Source organism: Pinus tabuliformis, chromosome 9, assembly GCF_031772625.1.
Source record: "Pinus tabuliformis cultivar Carrire ecotype Pingquan chromosome 9, CPIR1, whole genome shotgun sequence".
NCBI classification, from domain to species: Eukaryota; Viridiplantae; Streptophyta; class Pinopsida; order Pinales; family Pinaceae; genus Pinus; species Pinus tabuliformis.
The window spans coordinates 1932565460-1932586507 of record NC_142307.1 but is presented as its reverse complement, the minus strand read 5'-3'; the positions used below and the strand labels follow the sequence as shown (position 1 = coordinate 1932586507).

At 36.4% G+C, this 21048-nt stretch overlaps 1 pseudogene; it reads right to left on the bottom strand.

The window, feature by feature from the left end:
* Positions 1–16850: 16850 nt before the first annotated feature.
* On the bottom strand, positions 16851–18041 carry LOC149156690 (GDSL esterase/lipase At5g22810 pseudogene; annotated as a pseudogene).
* Positions 18042–21048: the final 3007 nt, after the last annotated feature.

Here is a 21048-nt window from a genome sequence, read left to right as displayed (position 1 = left end):
TTATGCCCAAAATGTGTCCCAATCTAAAGAATGTAGTCAGTTCTATTTTACATATGAGGGTGGCTTTTAATCAAGGATAATTTTAGGGGCGAATGTTCGCCCTTTGACGAAATTAAGGGGTTTTAAATTTTTAGTGGGCGAATATTTTGTATCATAGTACATTTTTACAAATCACCTCAAATAGCCCACCTTATTTTAAGGGAGAGGGTAAAAAAGGTAAATTTAGCCCTTGAAATTAGGACTTACAACCTTCCATTCGCCCATTTTTAAGAATAGGTTTTATTTAAGTGAATCCATTCGCCCATTTTCATGAATAGGTTTTATTTAAGTGAATTCTATGGGCCAAATACCATATTTATAGAAGAAGTATCGTAAATTAATAAAAATATAAATAAATGAGAGGTATGGTAAATAAATTAAACATTTTTTATATTTACTCCATAAGTCACCTTATATACATGTAAGGGTGTAAACAAATAAAAATATAAGTAAAGTGGAGGTATGGTAAATAAATAAAATGTCTTTTTATACTTACTCAAAAGGTATGGTAAATAAATAAAAATATAGATAAACTAGACGTATCCTAAATAAATAAAACCTCTTTTTATATTTAGTCCGTAACCCTCGTTCTATTTATGAAGGCTCATGAAAGAGGTTTTATTTAAGTGAATCCTATGGGCCAAATACCATATTTGTAAAAGAGGTATCGTAAATTAATAGAAATATAAATAAACGAGAGGTATGGTAAACAAATAAAACATTTTTTTATATTTACTCCATAAGTCACCTTATATTTACGAACACTCAAAAAATGGGTTATATTTAGGTGAAACCTATGGCCAAAATACTATGGGACAAATACCATGGACTAGATTGTTATTAATACCATGCAAAAAACCATTATTAACCCTAATATTAGAATTAATAAAAATAAAAATGGCACATGGTATTGACCCATGGTATTCACCAAAATGGCACATGGTATTGACCCATGGTATTCACCTGAAATGTAGCCTATTTAATTGGGGGAATTAAACCAGCATGTATCCTATGCTAAGATTCACTAGGACTTTACAAAGTTTTATTATTTAGTGAAAGACTCGCCAAGATCTTACAAGATTTTATAATTGAGTAAAATATTCGCCATGCCTGGTGAGAGATTCGCCAAAAAATTATATATACATATTATATTATTGATAAAATCGCCTTCCATTTTTCCTATATACCATGGAGATTCGCCCATTTATTATATTTATAAATTTAGGGGGGGTTCTTAAAATTTTCCATGCTTTTAATTCTGTTGATAGTAGATTATCATTATTCTTATTAAAAATAAAGTAGGTTTTCCATTCGGATAGTAGGATTATCTTTCAGATAGTATATTTGTCATTCTTCATAGAGGAAGTCATAATAAAAAATCTTGAGTTTAAGAAGTGAACAACTATGAAGCATGGGAATTCAGATTAGGATGTGTTGAAATACCCTTTATGTCACGTTAATGATTATTCTATGGGTGGTGGAATCTTCTAGTGAAAACATAGATTGAATACCATGGACATGTGTAAGGCTTATTGTGATAATTGTTTTTAATGATCTTAAATTAGATGAGAAGATCAATTCGTAGAGAAATTGGGATTTTAGAATGGGGACTTATTTAGTCAATGAAAGACCAATGAAAATATTAGAATAAACTTTTACCCTTATTCTAGTGTTGAATAAAAATGCCATGAAAAATAATGTGTCTCTAGTTTTGGATAAAAGAACCCTCAACTTTCTTCACAACTTTTGTGGTCACTGGCCACTTGTGAAAGAAGTAGGCATCATTAAAAATGCGGTGCCATTTAGAAGGGAAATACTAATAACAGTAGGGAAAAGGCAATTATTCCATTCGTTTATTTATTTTTCATTTGTCTGGTCATATTGTGAGCTGCAATATATATCATGAAATTGTTTTAGTACTAGTAAACAATGATTAAATATATAATAAATTTGAACCTTTGAAATTTAGAGGAAATTTCTCTCAATAAGTATGAAAATCATGCTGGAAATAGTTTTTGAAGTTTGGAGTCTTTTAATTTTAAGTTAACTAATTGGTTTGGAAGATGAAAAACTAGCAACTTGGAAGAGTGGGACTTTTATATTCACTGAGGTATTAAAGAAATTATATGCTTGAAACTTATACTAGCACCTTCTAGTGGAATTGATAGTGCACTAATCCGTTGCTTGCCAATATTTCGGTTTTGGTACCACCTTATAGCATATCCGGGTTCAAATGCTATTTTCCATGGTGGACAGTCGAATCTGTTTCAACTCTAATTGTTATCAAGGGGTTTCACAAGGTTGTCACATGAGCATCTGTGATGCCCATTTTGACTTAGATAGCTACCCATACTAAGGCTCTATTTTGCAGTTCCATGTTATTATTTATGAACATTATGTAATATTGATGCATTTGGTTGGACACGTGAAACTACTTAGGTTTGATTTTGATGATGAAAATGTTTGATGTATGACCTAATGTATGACGTACTTGGTGATGATTTATCTAGTGCATGACTTATCAGAGCTATAGTTGCTTCATGTATGGCTTAAGTGGATATGATTTATCTAATAAGTAACGTAATGAAATTATGATTTGTTTCCAATATGAACTACAAAATTGACACGTGGATACTAGACTTAATAATGTGATGATTATACGTCTTGTTGTTATATAAATGCATGAATGAGAGCTAACCTGCAGGGGGGGAAAGAACTATATGATAGCTGAGGTCTACTCTTCCATTGAGGGAAGGTCGAGACATCCCATGGGGAAGGTATAATGTACATTATTCTACTACATTTGGTATCTACTTGATATGCACTCTTATGACACGAGTAAAATGCAAATGATAGGTGGAAAGACGACCTGACTGGATTATTCAATGACAAGTCCAACCAGCTCTGTATTATGGTCCATAATAGGGTGTTGACCCTAGTTATAAACGAGGAGTGGAGGAATTTCCCACTGTGTATCCTCTGAAACCTTGAATCATGGGAGGGTAGTGGTGGAAACACTCCCCTAGACGTGTGATGACAATTGCCAGTTGCCTGCTGGGGAAGTTAGGTTGATATAGTCGACGCTTCCACCATGTCGGTTTTATCAGTGGTTAGTATGGCCATTTCCACTGATAAAGCAACAGAGGACGGATAGGGTGGGAATGAAAGTAGGTCAAGATGGATAGGAGGATATAGATCAGTTGGAGACTCTTGATGGGAATTAATGTCATTGTCTGACTTATCAAATTTTACTACTATAACTTTCTTTGGTTTGCTATGCTTTCAAATCCCTTGTATCTTTTCATTCTAACTTCAGGACGAAGTTTTCAGAAGGAGGGGTGTATGTAATTCCCCACTTAATTCTTATCCTGCAAATTTTATTAATGTTTACATTATCTGAAAATATCGAGAAATATTGGTCTAATATAGAATTCATGATTTCTATTATTTAAATTCCCAACTTGCCTTCTCAAATTGAATCTTAGGTAGGATATGGTCTCCTTCCATTATTTCAAATGATATATATATTCATCTCACATTCCCCAATGTACCCTCAAATTTACTTGGGAGAAGACATGGTCCTCTCCAACTAATTATCAATATATATATTCATCTCACATTCCCCAATGTACCCTCACATTTACTAGGGAGAAGACATGGTCCCCTCCATTTAATTACATCTCACATTCCCAAATGTAATCTCACATTACTTGGGGAAAGAAATAGTCCTCTCCATTTAATTATCAATAAATATATATATATATATATATATATATATATATATATATATATATATATATATATATATATATATCTCACATTCCCAAATGTACTTTCAGATTTACTTGGGAGAAGACATGGTCCTCTCCCATTAATTTCCCAATTTTATATTCATATCACATTTTCAAATGTACTCCCATCTTTACTTGGGAGAAGAGAAGTCAACTGTAAGGATGGATGAGAAGTTAATGACATTAATGAGAGGTGGTTGAGATGGAGAAGAGAGGGAGGGTATAAAAAGGGAAGGGGGAAGGGAGAAAAGGGGGCATGTGGGGTCTTTCTTGATTTTGGGATTGGCTATGATTTTAGGATTTGATGTGACTTTTGGAGACCTTAGGAACCTGTGGAGGTTTCTTGGGTTGTTGAGAGGAGGGAATTATTGTTCATATTGGTTTGGATCTGTCATCTTGGACACACACACTACATCTTCTTGGACTTGGGCTCGGAGGGCTAGGGAACCTGTGGAGGTTTCCTGGGCTAGGAATTATTTCCTAGTTGGCTGGGAGGTAAATCCAGTTGGGCCAGTCAAGAGGAGCGTTCAACATGAGCAGAAGCTCAAAGGCATCTCCACCAGCCACCAGTACAGGTATTCCTCTATAGATTACTCATGTAAATTTATTCAAATGAAATGTTCACCATAAGTTATAAGGATTAGAATGTAAATGGTAAAATTTTATTTGTTTAAAAGTCTTGTAAGAAAGTAAACTATTGCCTCTTATTGCATTTAAATTCATTAGAAATAGATCTATTAGAAGACCCTAGGATAAGGCTCTTACAGTTAGTCTTTCATTACAGTGCGGAGAGGACACATCTTCCTCGGAAAATATGTTCAATCTATCATTTATCTTTCTTGAAAACACAGAGGGTGAATATCTTTTCTTCTCATCTACCCCTCTGCTTGATTCATCAAATCATGAGGATGCCAATGAACATCTTGAATTTTTTTATCTTGGTTTTCATGATCTATTCACTTCCTCATCCAATCACAATGTTGATTCAACCGTTGCTAATCTATCTAAGGCACTGGTCTACGATGATCTATCTATCCATGAGATCGAAACCTCCAAGACTGTCGAGGCACTTCAGCTCGAGCTGATGGTTATGTCAGGCCCTCGATGTCCTGAGGTTGGTCTCACTTCCGATTAGGAAATTGTTGAAACACTAAAGGCTCCTCATCACTCTCTGCTTTGCACTAAAGATCAACCAAACACCCAGATTTCGCTTCCTCCACTCGAACTACACGATCCCATCGCTCATGCATTGGAGGAATCTTACACATCAAGCACACATGCACAACATAAGTGGTCTACCTTTCTCACGTTTTCTTGCTTGTCACATTCAAGAGAATGCATACACTCAACATTTGCATGCACTGTAGCACAACATCATGGTAGCACCACAGAATGCGTGTCATGCACTATCACTCATCTTTATTCTGTGGTCACTTGTAAGCTAAGAGTGTGTTTGTCTTCACTGTTACATTTTTCTTATTTGTTGGTTCACATGACTGTCTTGTTCACGAACCTTGCCTTCACCAACATGGGTCAACCAATGCGCTAGTGGCTAGATTGGAAGTATCACTTCACGTGAGATGACCCATGCACTATTAGCTTAGGAGTAGGAGTAGTGTTTTCTTTTGAGTTGTTTGCTTGCATGGTTGCTTGATTGCTTGCTTTGTTTGATGGCTTGTTTGGTTACTGGATTTTCTTTCACTTTCGCTTCTACTCTTGCTTTGCTTTGTTGTTTCATACAATTCGCTTGTTTTGTTTGTAGGATAGTTTTGCATGAAAACCATGTATGACTCTTGAAATGAGCTGGGTGAAGTACAAGAGGGCTTATACAACTATCACTACTTGGTTCTCTATCATCTTGCCTATGTATGAAGAAATTGTTACTTTTAGTCCATGATACGTCGAAGGAAAATACGTACTATTCGAAGTGAACCTTGGTGAAAACACAATGCTTGCACGCTAACTAGTGTCTCCTTCTCTTGTCGGTTGTTTTTGGGTTAGCCCTTGTCAACTCAATCAAGTAGAGTAAGGTGAGGGGGGAAAACCTTAATAGGCACGTCAAAGATACAATAAACTACATCTCTATTGGAACAACATCTTCTGCTCTCCATAAGTCGGGATCCCTATTCTGCTACTGAAATGAATAATTGCTTTGCATAGTGAAAAATGAAAAATGAAAAAATGAAAAGTGAAGAAATTTCAAAATGAAAATGAATAAGACAAAAGAAGAGAAAGGCTTCCTATGCAGGGAGGTGATGCAAGTAACTCTGCCAAGGTACTGACCAGGCTCGCTGGAAACAGAGTCATTCTTGCATTCTTATATGACTCCACTGGGGTACTGTCCAGGCCTGTTGGTAGCGGAGAAACACCAAAGATGAAACTAAGACTCTTATGACCATACTGCTTGGGTGCCAATATACCCCTCAACCCCAATCGAAACAACTGTGTTGCATTATCTTGGAATGTGTGTCAATCGACTAAGAGCTTGGTAGATGCTATATCGTACAATCAAGCTAGTGTGAAACCAAGATGAGCTGAGAGCTGAACAATACTTCCGAAGGTGTTAGACTTGATTTTCGTGAACAAGGTCCATTTGGAGAGCTGAAGTTCTACCGATGTGTCGCCAAGTGTTGTAGCGTCTACAACCACCCTCCAAAATTTTGCCTTAGCTTCATTTTGGAGCCTCCATTCGAACCTTCACACCAGCTTTCCTTGCTTCGTCAAGTTCACAAGCTTCAGTGTCTTTCTGCCACAAAGGCAGCTTGTCGATCATAGCTTGATGCACTCCCCTCATAGTCTGTTCATGCGGACTTGGTCCAACTACAGGCTAAGCAACTTCCCCAAGAAAATTGCGCATTTCTGGAAGGCAACCAACCTTCCCTCTAGAAATTACGCAATCCTGTCTGGAAACCTGCTGGGCTCCAAGATTAAGCAATTATGCCAGTCAACACTCCCAACATGAATTCAATAATTTTCCCTCACAGGGTTTCTTAGCACAAAATTTGCACAAATTTGGGTAGCAATCAATTGATTTGCCTAGAAATTGCACAAATCTCCTGGGTAGCCAGCCCAATTCCCAGCCAGAAATGCACATTTTTCTCCAGCAGTTGAGTAGTCTCTTACTTGTGCAGCTGAGTTGATTGGTTCCCTCCGGGACCAAGCAAAAATAACTTGCATAAATGGGTTGCTTCTCCCAAGGTAGCATGCAAAAGCATCGCTTGTTTCAGGGATCTATGTTTAGCAGTAGGAGGTTACATGCAAGGATCATTTCAGAAATCTCCCACCAAGTGTCACTTTCCCTAGATTTGTGGCATGCGTGTCACAACCACAATGTTATCAAAACTCATCAATGGGACGTTGTAGAGAACATTCCCCACATAAACCTTGCAGATCTAACATCCCACATCAGATCTAAGAGCAGTCGGCACATTCAACTCAGCTGTTTTGGGGTAAGCCAGTTTCCCATGCCTTGTGTTTCATTTCTGTCGCTTTTTGTGTTTTCTCTTGTATGAGTACTATTTTCTTGATTTATTTAAATGCTTGCTGTCATTTACATTTATATTAGCTTGTCCTAGCACCGTTTCAGTTTTCGTCAACATCTCACTGTTGTCGCATGCATGAAGCTGTTTTTCGCGAACAGTCGTCGATTTAGCAACTCGCCTCACCCACATGCATGTTGTTCCATTTTCTGAATCTGTCATTCACCATTTTCATGCATGATCATTCACTTATTCTTACACTCAGTATCAACATTCATTCGCACTCACATTCACTTTTAGTTTCCCATTGGCGAGTTTGGGCAACCTCGACCCGAACTCTGCCTCACCAAGACAACATTGCGCAATACTAAGAGGGAAGGCTCTACCTTCCTCTCCAGAAATGCACATTGCTACACAACATCTGTTCCCCAGGGCTACTTTGCGCAATCCTGAGGGACAATGACTGCTAGCCAAGAAAATTGCGCAATGCAGTCACTGAGCCTGCATCCATTGCTCGCTGAGATTGCGCATTGCACAATCCCAGTAGTCAGCAGCTAGACTGGACTTTTCATTTCATAGTTCCAGTAGGAAGTTAGTCTCCCAGCAGCCTAGACTATGCCTTGTTCAGTTCTGGCAGTCGGTCTCCCAACGTCCCACCTGAAATTGCGCAAATTTCATGATCAGTCACATAGGTATGTTGCAAGTTAGTTCTCAAGTTCATTTTGGTTTTCAATTGACAGATTGCTTTCCATGAGTGTTTCCATGTCCCCAGGTATTGCAGGTGCTCATCTTCCACTCAACAGTGCAGATACAATGGTTTCCAAGAGAGGAGAGTCAAAGACACTGTCCAAAGAACACCTGGAGATGCAATTGATCAAATGTCTATGAGCTTGCGTTCTCATGAAGATATCAAGTTGTTCGTAGACAAGGACATCAAGACATGACTGTAGAAACATCACGACAAGCAACATCATGAACATCAACTGAAGGCATCATACCGAATACAGTGAACGCAAGAGGAAGGTTATTGACAACACAGAGGTGGAACAGAGTTGCAAGCGCAAGCAGATCCACTGATGATGAAAGAAAATTTGGAGGCTCAGGCTATGAGGTGACAATGCGACATGAATATTATGTGAAGATAGAGAATGAATAGAGAAGGAGTTGCATGTGCTGAAGCAGCGACTCAGGAAGAACATGAAGCTGCACAGAAAAATGAATAAGCTACAGCAAGAACAAGAACAACAATGGGCACAACATGCACTCACGGATGAAACTGCACCCATACAAGTTAAAGATCCATCTCAGCAACTGACATGGAGCAGAAACGGTGAGCAGTGTTGTTGATTGCATGCAAGGTATTCAGAAACATGCATGTCATTATGCACACACATGCAATCCAACCCATTCAACACACTCACCAAGGTGAAGACAAGAAGCAAGTCCAACTGGATCTGAACATGTACTTTGGCAAGTTGATGCGCATGAACACCAACACACACTTGAAGATCAGCATGGACACTATGCATCAGTGTGTTTTCGGTTCAGCCGCACAGAAGAAGACCATGCGCATGTTAGAAGACAATTTGGATGAAGGGACTGAACCAATGCACCAGTTGCAATGGAGGTAAAAGTTCGATTCAACAATATGTCACCATGAGGTGCATCCACAACATCATGGATGACCAAGCTTGGCGTGAGCTCACCACCTTCACCATCAAATGCATGTCAAAGAGTTGGTCTCATCACAGTGGACGAAGTGCCAGTGATATCTTGCATGGCTTGCTCAAGCCATGTTGTCTCACATGAGTACATGTGCATTGTAATGTTGAGTCATGTCAAGTGTAAGTCAAGTGTCAATAGTTGGATGTAACAATCATAGAGTAGGTGAAGAGTCATGAAGGTAGTTGAACTATCACAAAGGGGAATGTCAAGGGTCACCCCACCCTTTGCTATAAATAGTCCCTCATAGCTCATTGTATGGGCTTTTGGTCAGCCAAGATTCTGTTAAGACTATCTTGAAGAAAGCTTGGACAATATTGTAATGCACCTTAGCTTCTCCATTGCACAGAGCTAGTTCATATCTTTGGAGGAGTAGGCGGATGTGGCTGTAACATTTCACTTTTGGGGCTAGCAAGTTTACATGGATGTATTGTATGATTGGAACTTACACTTCTTTATATAATAAGAGACAACACATTTTCACACATGTATTATATCTGATGTATGACTGATCTTTAACACTTGCAATGCATGTTGCTTTAACTTGTGTTTTACATCTGAATTGTTTCATTTGTTGTAATGCATAATATATTAATGGAAATGTGTTGTATATGTTGTTAATGTTGTCTCGTCCGTGTCGACTTCTCTGTCGGACATCAGACAGACCTTTCATATGAAGACCATTGTAGCAACCATTGCACTCGTTCGGACTGATCCATGAGTGTTGTATGTGTTATCTTACCTTGTATGTTGTGAATTCTGCATCTGTGTGGACTACTCCATCGGACGCCGTGTATGTCCTGTGTGTTGTGTGTTCCTAGCCGAGTGGGGATTGATCCATTTCAACCTGGAACTCACCTTCACCCTCACCTCAACCCACCTATGCTAGAACCTATCATACACCTTCCTTGACTCATTCCAATGGTCACACCCTTGCTATTGATAGAATTATCTTACTTGCCTCTGTGCGACATCGCGGTCAAGGCATTACCTTACGACCCACTGTTGGGACTCTTACACCAAATGGTCTGAGGTCTAATTGGGACTTCTTACTGGGGAGATCCCCTTACATGTTGGTGGGTCCAACACCGTCAACATGTTGCCAGGAGCTACAGTGGAAACTCCAAATATGTAGGCAGCTGCCAGCATAGGTTTGCGGGGGTTAGTCTCTATTGCGTTCAGAGGAAATAATGCCAATAGACATGTTACAACACCAATGTTTGGAAACCTTTCCATGATGTCTAATGCTTCTGTAATGCTAAACATAGTAGCTCAGTAGAAAATTTCATGGATAATGCTTAAATCATGATTTCAGGACCAATTGGTGATGCATAATCTGTCCACGTAGAGCACTTTGAGTCACGTCGAAACGTGTTATATGAACATGTTAAAATTTGATTGTTGGTCTGAGTGTCCGTAGTAGTAGGTTGGTTGATTAATTGCGGCAGTTTACTCAGTTTATAGGTTCCAATTTTAGAAAATTTTATTAATGTTGTGTCAATCCTTTTCATATTGTGTTCACAGTCTAGACGCTTGTTGCACAGTCTCTGTATAATCTTGTTTAAGTCTTTTCCTATAACTGTTTCCAATCTTGCTATTTATTATCAATATTATTTCAATCCTTTCCCTTTTATGCTTTTTCCTTTTAAACGTCGAACTCCAAATGTGGTATCCTCAAACTTATCTAAAAACAAAAAAAATTTGATAAATTCCTTCAACCTCAATGTGATGTGGCCACTACACATCCACATATCATTACACCAATGCCATAAAGCATCACATGGTTTTTTTCCAACTAAAGGAATCAAATCACACTTGGAGCAGCTCTCAGGGGTACATAGTCCTACTCAGGATTGAACCATGAGACTTGTGAGGATGAAACCTCCATCACATGATTGTTTTTATATATTAACCTAATTTTCTACTAGAATTGCAAAAGTTTAATTATACATATATGCTCGATCCAATGCCAATGTCATTATGAAAAGTATAGCTAGAATATTTTTGCACCGAATTCCTGGGGTACTTAATATAAATGGATTAGGGTATGAATCGATTGATAATTAATATTTAAAATTTGCAAAAGTTTAATTGTACATATATGTCCAATCCAATGCCAGTGTCATTATGACAAGAGTAGCTGGAATATTTTTGCACCGAATTCCTGGGGTACTTAATATAAATGGATTAGGGTACGAATCGATTGATAATTGATATTTAAAATTTATTAATTATAAAAAATATTTTAATATTTACACCAAAGGTGTCCCTTTCTGAAATTGGCTAGGCTAGGCATTCATCTACATTTTTCATCTCTATTTGACATCTGTCCATCTACTGTTTTTCCCATTAAGTGACATCTAGCATTGTTTCAGTAATATATCCTTTGTTTATTCTGTTGTGGAGGGGTTCGATTATCCAATGAATGTGAGGTGGCCATCCAGAGTGGTGATTGATTCCAATGTCAAGCAGGTGGGTGTTAGGGGATGGTCGTTGATCCTACAGTGAAGAGGGTTGGCCGTCCAAGTATTCCGTAGGTGGTATGTACTATTATTTATGAACTTGGTAATGTCCAAAGACGAGACTGATCTCAAGTCCACTTATAGTGTTCAAAGTCTGGAAGTGTTATAATATAATATTGATTCCAACTTATTATTATAAATGATTTATTATATCATTCTTGGTTGTGAATTTAGTACTCAGTAAGTGGTATTGGTTATGTTAACGTCATATTGAGTTGGTTGATGACTTGGTTTGAATGTTTTCATTCAAGTCATCATAGATATAGTTATTTAAAAAAATAAAACAACGATTTAAATGGACATATTATTAACTTTAATTATTGTCAATGAGGATATTTAAGGTGGTTTACTGTCTTATCATTTTCACTCGCTTCAAATCTCTACTTGTAATACCATGAGTTATAATATCTTGATAAATATTATAATGATTAGTGACATAAGTGGTTGCATGAGTTCAAATCCTTAATGATAATATTATTGTAAAATCTTTGTACTTATTGTTGTATTAACAAATTTGAGTTTTGTAATTTGGGATTATATAATCCAAAAAGTTAAAAGAATTTTAAAGTGCTAAATTTATTTATATATTTAAAAACACATTTTAAACAATTATTATTATAATTTTACCAATTATAAATACATAATTTTACCAATTTTCAATTTAAAAACAAACATAAACAATTTAAATATATCTTTTTACGACTCTCTACGTAAAAAAAATATTACTTAAAATTTTGAAATTTTAATAAAGTTATAAGTTTAATGTTAGTATTAGTAAAATCAATTTATTTTGCTATAGTCACAAGACTCTCTATATGTTATAAATTGATTATTATAGATTTTTTTTTTATATTATTAAAATTCTGGCATTATTTACACCAAAGGTCTTCCTCTGCGGGATTTCCTTAGGTATATTTGGCCAATCAGATCCTTCGATTTTCGTCCTCCTCCATCGAATCAATTTTTACCACGTAGAGGATTTCATGACTCCCGAATTTTCGGAAATAACGTCAATGTTCTGGGTTCCTCTCTAGTCTTTTATTATTTCCTTCATCCCCAACCTACCTTGCTTGCTTGCTCTAGTGTTTCATATTCTCATAAAAAATGATCTTCAAGATTCACCCAGACAACCGAGAACTCGGAGGACATGTTGTAATTAATGACAAGTTCTACAAGGACATTGTCACGCTGTTAACAGTTTGGAAGAAATATTTGATGTTCAATTGCAACGACTTCACTATGTACGATTCGAGCCGAAACCTTATCTTCAGAGTGGGTGACTATTGTTCCCATCTGAAGAATGAATTCCTTTTGATGGATGCTTCATGATTGGTTCTCCTCACACTTCGATGCAAGGTACACCATATTTCTCTATTGTCTCTCAATCTTTTGCTCTATTTGTAACATATAAGAATAAAATATTTGCAATGTTTGAAGCGTCAATGAATTGTATTATTGTGTGTGAAACAAATGATGAATCTATATCATGAATGGCAAGGTTTGTTGTATATATCCCACCTCAAATGACACCATTTGACATTAGACAACTAAAAAATGAAAACCCTACATAGCCAACAATTGATATTGCAAAGAAGAAACTCAGTAGTACACTCAATTGTTTGCGCAGGGATGGATGGGAAAGTGTTGCCAGTTTGGTGGATTGAGATTGAAAGAGAGGACTCAACTCAGTGATTCTCTTCATCCTCCCGGAAGGAAGAGGAATGATTCACATCGCTCGCCCCCATGATAGTAGCACCCGTGCGGAAGAAGAATGGAGAGATACACCTTTGCGTTGATTTCCGCAAAAGTTTTGAAGGTTATACCAATGAATTTAGAGATTTCTCTATAGAGCGAACAAATTGAGAGATGTGGGGACACTCATGTTCCATTCCCAACCATATTGAAAAATTGTACTCAGTGTTCTAAATTGAGTTTGCAGGATTGGTTCTCCTCGCAATTCGATGCAAGGTACACCATATTTCTCAATTGTCTCTCAATCTTTTTCTCTATCTGTAATGTATACGAATAAAATCTCTACATTGTTTGAAGTGTCAATGAATTGTATTATTGTGTGTGAAACAAAGGTTGAGTCTGCATCATGAATGACATGATTCTTGTATATATCCCACCTCAAATGACATTGTTTGACATTAGACAACCAAAAAATGCAAACCCTACATAGCCACAATTGATATTGCAAAGAAGAAACTCAGTAGTACACTCAATTGTTTGCACATGGATGGATGTGAAAGTGTTGCCGATTTGGTGGATAGAGACTGAAAGAGAGGACTCAACTCCATGATTCTCTTCATCCTCCCAAAAGGAAGAGGAATGATTCATATTTCCCACCCCCATGATAGTAGTGCCAGTGCACGAAAAGAACAAAGAGATACACCTTTGCATTGATTTCCATGAAAGTTTTGAAGGTTATACCAATGAATTTAGAGATTTCTCCATAGAGCGAACAAATTCAGAGACGTGGGGACACTCATGTTCCATTCCCAACCATATTGAAAAGTTGTATCGAGTGTTCTAAATTTAGTTTCATGTGTGTAGAAGCATGGATATCTATATACGTCAATGGAGAAAAGATGTTTTTGGGACCTCATTTCGATGTGTAAAACTACTAGAAATTTTCAGTTAAAATATTGGGAAAGAGCTTTCGTACGCCTTTGTTTCATCACGACTTGGTGAAGTGCTTAACTTCTTTGGCATTTAATAATCTCTACACAGTGATTCACCATGAAACGAGTTGTCCTTCTTCTTTACTAAACTAGCAATTACCTCTAATCTTTTCTAAAATGAATGTCATGGAGATGAAATTACCTAGGTTGATTGAAGTTGAGGAAACAACATCAAAGCATAAAATCAACCCTAAAAATAAATGAATCTAGATCAAAACTTAATGTATATGCTTGAAAATCAATTTTCCAATCAAGGTAACATTTTGTGGAACTATATAAATAAAACTAAAGAATAGAGCAAATAAGTGACAATGATTAAAGTATATCATGTCATCTTACTTTTAAATGTACTAAAAGACTTTCAACAATTTTTTAAAAAATTTGCATGAAGATCGATATCGATCTTTATATAAGAGTTTTCATATTTAATAAATTGGTTTTTCAAGATGTTTTTCTCAAATTTTCTATTCCTTCAATGTACTCTACACATTTATAATCCATTTCTAATAATTATAATTTTAATATTTTATTATTAAAAATATTAATATACATTAATACGTTGTAGTTTTAGAAGATTACAAGGAAATGTTTTGGTTATATTAGTTATTCAATGCCAATAGACTTGAATATGGGTGCTGCATATTTGTTGGGACAATTGGAATGTCATTGAAATTTTAAAATTTCATTTGCATATAAAGAAATTGGTGTGACAATTAGACTAGGGTTGAAATTTCAAATTCCATTTACATAAGGGATATTGTGAAGACATTCCACACATTAAAAAGGAAAAGATGGTGAAATCTAATGTGGTAACTATATTTAAAGTTAGACTTCAATATCATGTGGCATATTCATTAACTAACATCATAGATTTGAAGAAATTTGTTTGATACAAGAGTAATAAATGTTATATATATATATATAATTCTAAAAATAATTTTATTTTATTTTTATATTTAAAAAAAATAAAATTATAATTAAAATAGAAAATTTTTATAGTTAAAATATTTAATTAATTTCAAATTTTTAATGACAATTATTTTAAAACAAGAATAATATGTAAAATTGTTGTTTAGTACTTGTTTTTTATGTAAAATTTATAAGACTTTTATGGGGTGAATGTGATCATATAACTTATAACGTGATCATATAACCTAGTTATATTAAGTGCACAATTTAAACACTACAATCTGGGTGGAGGGGGAATCAATTTGCTACAAATCTATTGGTACATGACAACATAGTTTTAGGAAAAAAAGGCGGGCAACAATTAAATAATTAAACTATCAAACAATATTATGATTAATAAAATATATTAATGGAAAAAAGATGAAAAAACATTATTATTAGAATAAAACATTGTTAATAGAAACAATACAACAATTAATAGAAAGCAAGCAAGAAATGATTTTAGGTTAATAAATATTTATTGCTAAAATTAAGTACAATAATGAACGGAAAAAAATATTAATTTAATTAATTAATTTATAAGTAGGATTAGATTGTTATTAAAAAGAATACAAAACAATCAAAGAATAATTATAGTTAATAAATATTTATTGTTAAAAATAAGTAAAATAATGAATGGAAAGAAAATCTTAATTGTAGAAAAATCCATATTTTTTTTAGATTTATTTATTTAATTTTGTAAAACAAATTTTAATTTTGAGAAATTGATTTTAAACCACATAAAATTAATAATCCCACAATAAAAAATTAGAAATTCAAATTTAAAAAATTAAAAATTAATTTCAATTTCTAGAAAACAAATTTAATATTTAATTTGCAAATTAATTAAGAGTGGAGATATTTTGACCCAAAAACCATATACAAAATTATATATAATTTTCTCATTTCAATTAATCTTATAATTCTTTCCAAATTACACATTAAGTACCATATACTTTGCAACTATTAAAAAATTATAACCATCTTTATTGATAATTTTTGCAATTTTTTTTAAATTAAATAATAATATTTAAAAATATATATTAACATGTAATAGGAATATCCTTACCCATATAATTATGTTTTGGAAAAAAACAATAACAACAATTATCTTCCTCAAATATAATCAAGCTCTAAATTTTAAAATGTTACACCATTGCTTTAACCGATTGTGGACAACAATTTTTAAACCAGTTGTCTTTAGTGCAACTTTTTGGAAACTTTTCAGGTGGGTTTTTCTGGTTTAATTTCTTTAAATCCAGCAAGAGTTTATTGAAATCACAAGTTTGATGAGTAATCCTTGCACAATCCAAGTGCCCTAGAAGTTTTTCAGGGTGCTGAATCCATATATACAGTGAAAAAAACCAATTTAAATAACACAAATCAAGATTTCACCTCAAAATTTTCTACCAGATTCAAGCACGAGAAAGTCCAAAAAATCGCACTAAAAACAACTCCATCTCTAAATGCCATAATTTTCTTTCTGTAGGGAGATTTATTATTCGGTTCTAAATCAACAATTTACAAGGAGGGAAAAAGATCAATAATATTTGAGGAACCAAAACCCATTCCATAACTTGGTTGGACGTTGGCACTGTAAATATTACTAATATTTTACGATTCCCTGCAGACTAATGAATAGTAGACGTAACATACGCAGTGGCGTTAGCTGATAAGCGGAAGAGCTTGTGAAAATATGTTTTGGGTGAGGATCTCGTAAACATGGCTTGTTGGATGGACTGAATCCCAGAACACATATTTGGATGCATCCGGACAGGTTGGGCTTTCGGAGTTGCACATATAGGCTGTCTCTATCAAACCCGTTCCACAGCAACCACTCCTAGTTTGTTCAAACCCTGCAACCAGAAACAACACATTACATTGTCAAATTCCGGGAAATCTACAAATATCTCTTTCTTGCTTTACCTTATTCATTAATATTTTCTATATATCTATGAATTAGAATCAAAAGTCATATTCATTCTCCAGTTAAATTGAGACCAGGTCAGGGAGAGTCTCAAGAATTATTTGCGAGATGAGTATGAATATCCCTCGGATAGTTTTGAGATATACATTTTATTCTTTTGAACCAGGTGGTTCAGGGTCTTTTGGATAGTTTTTAGGTAAATATTTTTCTTGAAAGTGGTTCATGGAGATTGAGTGACCTTTATATTCACAGGAAAATTTAGGTCAGTCAAATTAACAAGACCTAACAGTAACCTCCCTACCTAACTCCAGGTCAGTGACCTCCCTATAAATAAGATACTTAGCAACAGACTAACTAAACCAACTAAAAAGCTTGGATATACATTTTATTTATATAAAGTGAAAAGACATATTGAAAAAACTTAGTTAGCAAAGAAAAGGAAGCGACCCGATATACAAAATATTACCATATGCACCAGGTTGCTGTATGATGTCAAACAACTTATCATATATGTCAATATAAATCATTGTAAGGCCAAGGAATCTGGTCTTCACCGTCTTTAATAATAATATAATCCTCTGATTGAAAGAAACAGCAACATCATTATACTCGTCAATGCAGGTGTTACCCATCAAGTTATGCATAGTTATTTGTGAAGGTAAACAACCAAAAGGAGGCAGGCCAAGGACAGCAAGTCTGTGTGCACCCTCGGTGTATATACTCTGTCACACACGCATTTTAACAGTCACTTAATATAGACCCAATAAATGCCTAACATCACCATTTATAATTGCATTGATGAAACTATGGATCACCTGTATAAATTTCGAAAGAGAATGTAACAGAAGATCCTGGAACTGCGTTACACTGTATTTTTCACTGAGAATAGAATTCATATAATAATTAAGAGCAAAGTCATTAGTTCCCATGCTTATCCCAAACAGGCCTCCTGATATTATCTTTCTTTTTTCTTTTTTTCTTTTTTTTAACAGAAACGGTTATGAGATTTCATTAACTGGGTGGCCAAGAGCCACAAATTCGGTTACAAAATAAGAGGTAGAGTTCTGCACAACTTTTCAGACAACGAAATATACCACCTACTCTTAACCAGATCCTCTTTTTACATTTAACAAAGTGTACTTTTGCTGCTAATTTCCCGAGATGGAAGATACAAACAAACTGTTGTAAAAGGAGGCAAAAAAACATGTCACTTTAGGGAATTGGATCCCAAAGAATTTCATTGTCTCTGAGAAGGGAACCAGCATCTAACTGAACTACCTTGTTTGCCTCGTTGTCTGCTTCTTTGTTATTCGTTCTCAAAACATGAAAGTACTTCAGATTCATGGACTTTGTCATACCTTTGATCCTTGAAATTATCCTTGCAAGCTGCAGGTCCTTTGGATTGGATTTGTTCGCCAAAGCTTGGATGATCACCTGGGAGTCTCCGAAGACATTTGCCTCCTTGTAGCCCAGTTCTTTGAGGAATTTGGTTCCTTGGAAGAGGGCCATCGCTTCGGCTTGTATGCTTGAGGAGAGGCCTAATCCCCAAGCGAATCTATGCACAATTGTTCCATCTGGAATGATGATAATACCTCCAGCTCCCGCAGTACCTGGGTTCCCTTTAGCAGCCCCATCGAAGAAGAGGGAAGGAAGAGTTTGATTGGACATCCAGATTTGAAAATCGTTTTCATTTTTTCTGACTTGCCAATCTTTGCAAGGAGAAGGAGAGTTGTTTGCTTTTGGAAATTTGAAATTGAGAGCAGTTCCCAGCTCTATGTCCTGCTGGCTTAAATTTGTGTCGTCCCCTTTATCTTCCAGCCACTCAACTAGTTGACATTTTACTGCGTTAGCCACTAATCTGAAGTCCTGTTCCTTATTTCGAAAAATCCTTCAGTTCCTTTCCAGCCAGACTTGCTAGCTGATGAATTTTGGTAGAGCGCTCCATGCAGATTCTGAATTTTCCTTGCAAAGAGAGCATCTAGACGGCCCATAGAAGCCCCTTTTCTGAAGCCTGTCTTCAGTTAGAATTTTTTGGTGGCAGACGAGCCAACAGAAGTGATCTACCTTGGGGATTGAAGGGATTCTCCAAATGCCAGTCCAGAGGCATGTGGGGCCTCTCAAGGCATTTGACATAGCCCTGGGCTACAGAATATCCTGTTTGACTTGTTCCCCAGCCTCTCACGTCATGCTTGCTTGCTTGAGTTGGAGCTAGCCCATGCAACTATGTGATTAATGTTTTCAGGTTAGGGCGTAGATTGGATGGAACTGCGAGCTGCTTCCAACCCGACCACAAGTTGCCATTCCATGTTGAAAGATCCCACAATGAGTTTATGCTAGCCTCTGACATCCAGCGCTGCAATTCAGGCATGTCCTTTGACTCTGCCAGCGGGGGTCTATTTAGGATGCTGTCATTCCAGATATGAATGCGTTTTCCATTGCCTGGTATCCAGAATGAATGGTTCCTTATCAACGAACTGGTTCTGCTGATGAACCTGCTGAAAGGAGAGTTGAAATGGTTCTTGGGCTGATCCAGACATCTAGTTCTCGGCCCTCTGAAGTACTTCCTCCACAACGCAATTTGCACCCAACCAGGATTTGGAGCTATGATTTTCCAAATTAATTTGGCTCCCATGGCTAAGTTTTGGGCACTGAGATCTTTAAAATTCAGACCTCCCTCCTGAAATGGTCTGGTGACTGTATCCCAATTTACTAGAGAAATTTTTTTCTCGTTTTGTTTGCCTCCTTTCCAGAAAAAAGTTTTGATTAATTCCTCCATCTTTTTAATGATTCCCACAGGTGCCAATAGAACCGAGAATTTAAATAATGGAAGGTTGTTGAGCACTTCTTTTATGAGCACTGATTTCCTAGCTATATTTAGCCAGGAGGACCCCCAGGCCTGCATTTTTTATTTAAGTTTGTCTAACTATGGCAACCAGTCTTTACTCAAAGCCCTTGAATGGAAGATGGGCAGTCCTACATATTTGAAAGAGGACCAAGAGGTTGAGATTGCGAAACCGAGGCAACGGGCAATGGAGCTTGCAGTGGAGGCAGGAATATTCCAACAGTAGATATGGCATTTGGCATTGTTTAGAACACTTCCCGAGATCTTACAATAATCTTCCAGAACTTCTTTGAATTTGGATGCTGAATGAGGAGTTGCAGCCCCCAGCAGAAGAGTGTCATCCGCGAAGAGGGCGTGGTTGATACTTTTGACTCCTCTAGCTATGCACAGGCCAACGATGTCTTGTTCTTGTTGCTTTTGTTGTAGATAAAAACTGAGAACAAAGGCCTAAAGAATGAATAGGAGTGGTGAAAGGGGGCACCCCTGCCTCAACCCTCTAGTGGCTTTGAAGAAGTTAGCTGCCCTTCCATTCACCAAAGGGGCAATCCATGGCTCCGAGATGCAGGCTCTAATCCACTTAATGAAGCTTGGACTGAACCCCATTTTTTGCAACACCTCAAACAAAAAACTATGTCTAACACGATCAAAAGCATTTGCAAGATCTAGTTTGATAACCATACCTTTTTCCTTTCGGTGCAGACTGGAATGAATCGCCTCTTGGACCAAAACGAAGTTGTCCACCAATTGCCTGCCATGTATAAATCCACCTTGATTGTCCGGGATGATTTTGGGGAGAATTCTTTTCAACCTGTTGGCTATCACTTTAGTTATAACTTTGTACCCAATGTTGCATAAGGAAATTGGGCGAAATCTGCTGAAAGTGTTTGCTCCTTTCTCTTTGGGAATGAGGGCAAGAAAGGCTGAGTTTGTACAGCCACCAATCTTCTGACAGTCTTGAGATTTCTGTATCATTTTGCAGAATTCCTTCTCTACAATCTGCCAGCAGGCCTGGAGAAACCTGGGCGTAAAACCGTCTGGTCCCGGGGCTTTATCGGGATCCATTGCGAAGAGAGCTTCCTTAACTTCATTCTGCG